Source organism: Penaeus vannamei, chromosome 10 (assembly GCF_042767895.1).
Source record: "Penaeus vannamei isolate JL-2024 chromosome 10, ASM4276789v1, whole genome shotgun sequence".
In the NCBI taxonomy this organism is placed as follows: domain Eukaryota; kingdom Metazoa; phylum Arthropoda; class Malacostraca; order Decapoda; family Penaeidae; genus Penaeus; species Penaeus vannamei.
In genome coordinates this window covers 1,179,769-1,184,768 of record NC_091558.1, presented here as the reverse complement: position 1 = coordinate 1,184,768, position 5,000 = coordinate 1,179,769, and positions in this window count along the sequence as shown.

Below are 5,000 nucleotides of genomic sequence, written 5' to 3'. Positions count from 1 at the left end.
GAGCAGTTATTAGACAAGTACCAACAGCTGATTCGGAGGGTGTCGATACATATGTAATAGATGCATATATAATTCATTCATTAATTTGCACAGTAAATAGCATGGTAGAGTATACAGTGTGATTGGAAATATAAAACCACTAATAGGGAGATAGAGGGGAAAATAAAGATAGAAAGAGATGGATAGAGAGAGAGAGATAGAGAGAAAAACAAAGATAGAAAGAGGTGGATATAGAGAGAGAGATCGAAAAAACAAAGATAGAAAGAAATAGATAGAGAGAATAAAACAAAGATAGAAAGAGAGAGATATATAGAGAGAAAAAACAAAAATATAAATATATAGATGGAGAGAGATAGAGAGAAAAAGATTAGAAAGTGATAGATAGCTGGAAAAATGCGTTCTTTATCACAAGCTGACTAGATAATAAAAAAGAGAAAGGCCTAATTATGTATAGATGATAGGTTGGGTACTGGGTATGATAATTTTTTTTTTTTTTTTATAGAGTCAAATATACTTTAAGGGGAAGATCTGTAATCTGAAAATAAGTTCGATAGATTTATGGATTTTTTCTCTATCTTTCTTCTGTTTCCTTTCTGTGTCTTTCTCACTCTGCTTTGCCTTTCTAGTCCTTGTCTTCTTTCTTTTTCTTGTTCTTCCTCTTCTGTTCCTCTTTCTTTTTCTTCTTCATTATCCTTCTCCTTTTTTATATTTTTCTTCCTCCTGCTCTTTCTTCTTCCCCTCCTCTTTTTCCTCCTTCCTCTTCCCCTTTCCCATATCCCTCTCCTCCTCCTTTCCTTCTCATCCCCCTCTACTTTCCCTCCTCCTCGTTATTTTCTCCCCCTCTCCCTCTCCTCCTTCACCTTCTCATCTTTCCCTTCTTCTCCTCATCCTCCTCACTATTCTCTCTTTCCTCCTCTTCCGCCTCTCCCCCTTCCTCACTTCCTTCTCCTCGCTATTCTCTCCATCCTCCTCCCCCTCTCTCCTTCCTCTCCACCTCGCATTTCTCTTCCTCCTCCACCTTCTCCCCCCTTTCCCCTCCTCCTTCTTCTTTTCCTCCTCCTCCCCCTCTCTCCTTCCTCTCCTCCTCTACCTTCTCCTCGCAATTCTCTTCCTCCTCCTCTCCCTCTCTTCCTCCACCTTCTCCACCCTTTCCCCCTTCTCCTCCTCCTCCTCCTCTTCGCTATTTTCTCCCTCCTCCTCTTCCTCTCTTCCTCCACCTTCTCCCCCCTTTCCCCCTTCTCCTCCTCCTCCTCTTCGCTATTTTCTCCCTCCTCTTCTTCTTCCACTTCCACCTTCTCTGAATCAAATACAGAAACCACATCTACAGCTTTTAAAGAACAAAATAGATTGACATCCGACTACCTACAATTCCCCCCCCCAAACCCGCCCCCTCCCCTCCTTCCCCTCGAAAACCAATTCCACGTTATCTCTTTATCAACGAAGGAAGAAAAATTAATTAATGAAAACGTAAAAAAAAAAAAAAAAAAAAAAAAAAAAAAAAAAAAAAAAAATCACAGTTTCCGGTATTTTGGTTCGTCTAGTTTCGCTTCTCTTGTCATTTGTTAAGGGTGATTTGGCAATTGGCAATGATGGTGGTGGTGATGATGACGATGATGACGATGATGATAAAAATACCAATGATAATAGTAATAATATACATATGTATATAGACATATACACATATTCATATGTACACACACAGATATAATATTGATAAACATACCGAAATGAAGTCTAAATCGTTTAATCATGATATCACATTTATATGTAAAGGTGTAAATAAACCCGTAAACAGGATTTTTAATACAGCTGTAAGGGGAACACTGTTCTTCTCTTACTCAAGACTGTTAGACATGCATTAGATAAACATCAAATAAACATCAAATCAAACATGACGATGGGATCAGATATAAAATATTTTGTACCAAAAAAAAAAAAAAAAAAAAAAAGTTGGTAAGTTACAAGGTTACAAAGACATTAATGATATGATTTCCTTTAGTAGAATTGTACTGCTGTAGTACTACATATACTGCCCTTACACTATCTTATCAGGGCAATTAGTACATGCAGTTCGAGTACTATCTAATACTAACACATTACCAGTGCTACATACTGTAATGCTCATCATATTAAAAAAAACAAACAAAAAAACACTTGTATTAACAAAACTATTAATGAGATAGATATATATATGTATGATTTATTTTTGAGTAAATCTGAGAGCGGATTCATTAACATACGATCGTAACGCATTTTCAGCGGTTATTTACCATCGCATTTACAATGGTAAAGTGAGATTCAAGAACAGATGGGAACTCGCATCGACTGAGTTAACAATGGGGAAGGCGAGATCAGTAGCAACTCGGGGAGGTGGCATGGCGTCTGATTCTTAAAAAAAAAAAAAAAAAAAAAAAAAAAAAACAGGGTTTATTTGGATGACGTCATAAAAGTTACGGATGCTTTGTGAATATGTACGATCATTTTGATATCTTCAATTTTCAAAGAGGATGGAAAATAATGCTCTTAATGGTTATATTTCCAATGAACAATCGTCAAAACAGACGCCATGACACCTCCTTGGGTTGCTACTGATCTAGCCTTCCCCGAGTTACAATCTCTTTCTAACGGTAGCCGACAGAGGGCTCTCGTAAAGCGATTCCGCCAATCAGCGAGCGCGATACATAATCTTTTAGGTTCCTTCCGCCAATCACGTAACGCGTAAAAAAGAACGAGATTTTAAATATAACCGTCACAGCTAAAACACCCATCAAGCATATGTAGAAAAAAAAAAAATAATTTGATCTAATAATATCTATCACGTGAGGTGCTAATATTCTTCCCTGGCTACTTATCATGTAAATAGGAACTAATACACTGTTATATTAATATTTCATCGTTTACCGCAAACCAAAGAGACAATTTAAACATGTTTTATTTATCGATTTATTTCTCATTGTTAAAAACAGAAGCGGGTCAACACGATTTTCATTCACCGCCATCTATCGTCAGATAAAGGAAATATTTCAAGCTCCTTCTTGCCCATGTGCTTTGGAGTTTGTTGACAGATCTAGAAGTTTCTATACTCATTTAACGTTTGTTTTGCCTGTTTATTTATCAGTAAGGTAGTTTTTTTCTATTATCATGTCAGAGAAGAGGAATTATTGATGTACATCTATCTATCTATTCCATACACTCTACAGTCTAATGTAGGCCTATCTCTACTTGTAATACGAGAATTCGTGTGGATTTTATTCTTGTTAAATTCAGGCGAAATTTGCATATCTTCTCCATGACTGCACTGTGATATCTCTTCGCCATCATACTAATTATATCAGGAATAAAAACAAACCAAAAACAATGCTTGAATACTGATTTTTGGACGAGATAACACATGACACTGGCTTTCCCTAAGTTACCAGAGCTCCGACCATTGGTAAAATTTTCCCATGGTAACTCCGATGGTAAGTTGCTAGTGAATGCCACCGCTGTTGGGTTGCCATGCTGTCTATTGTTATCAGTGATTGTACCCTCGTGAGTGCGTTAGTGAATTCGGCCCCAGGAAAGAAGAATTCTTTACAATACACTATTCTTTAAAGAGAAAGAGAGAGAGAGAGAGAGAGAGAGAGAGAGAGAGAGAGAGAGAGATAGAAAAGTTCCAGTCCATGACATTCGTTCATTCAGCGTGTTGACAAAGCTGGACCATGAACGCGAATATGCATGAATTAAAATTTTGTTTCCTGATAAGAATCTAATTTGCACGGTACTTGTGGCAAGTCCTGTATCAGGGAAAAGTCTGCACATTGCCAACTTGATATTTAAGCCTGTTTACCCTGAAGTTAAAGATAGGGTCTGTTTACTACAAACCGAAATAAAACCGTTTTTTTACTACAACCTGCACTACACTTCGGCTGAGGAGCTTCTTCAACATTTCACTGCACCATTATTATAAACACTCTATTTCCCTCGTAAGTATGAATGAAAGACTTCGAACACTCAAAAAATATCCTCGTCCTTTGTAATATGTCACACTAATCACGCACTGAAAAAAAAAACAAGCACATATTTTCCCTACGCCACAGGGCACGAAACACGACCAGGTGCCACGACTCGTCCAAATACACTGGCATAGATCCGCCGTGAGTGCCCGCGTGCCACTGCCACCCCCTGCCCTACCCTGCCGAACGTGCCAACTGCTAACCCGCGGCTGCCAAGGAGCGGAGGGCGTGCGGGCGTGAGGGTGGGCGTGGTCGAAAGGGGAAGCGTGTCTAATAGCTGCTAATGCGGTAGAACAATGTAAACAATGCGATCTTTCCTTTTCTCAATAGGCTTTGAAATATTTTTTTTTCTTGCGTTCCGAATCAGAAAGGGTTCGCTTGTAAAAAAAAACAAAATCAAGAAAAAAATATGTGGAAGTGAGCGGCTCTAGCCTTCAAAAACTTTTTACATTGCTGAAAATGCGTAAAAAAATCCTTATATATAAAAAAATATACGTAAATGTAACCAGTGTAGAGATAGCTCAGAGCGTGAATCCATTAACGCCATTAAATAATCTTGAATCACATCAAAAGAGTGTTAAAGGAATAGACAATTTTCGTTCAGAGTATCAACCTCACCCGAGGAAGTTTAGTCTCTACTTGCGACGGCGCAGGGAGGAGAGGCAGGCCAGGAGGAATCTGCATAAATAATATCCTGTGCTTTATTACATTGAACTTCTGAACTGTCAAGATGGGTGTCAAGAAAATCAGAGAAACTTACTCTGAAGAAGAAGATATAGCTCTTAGGAAAATCAAAGAAACTTACTCTAAACACAGAACCAAAAGAAAGAAGATAGATAAGTAAGAAAAAAGAATAAAAAAGGATCAGCACTAACACAGAACCAAAAGAAAGAAGATAGATAAGTAAGAAAAAAGAATAAAAAAGGATCAGCATCAGAGAGTCATATTTTCTCACGGTGGGATAACGGCTGGAGATTGAAGTCAACATCCTGGGAGCTTTTATGA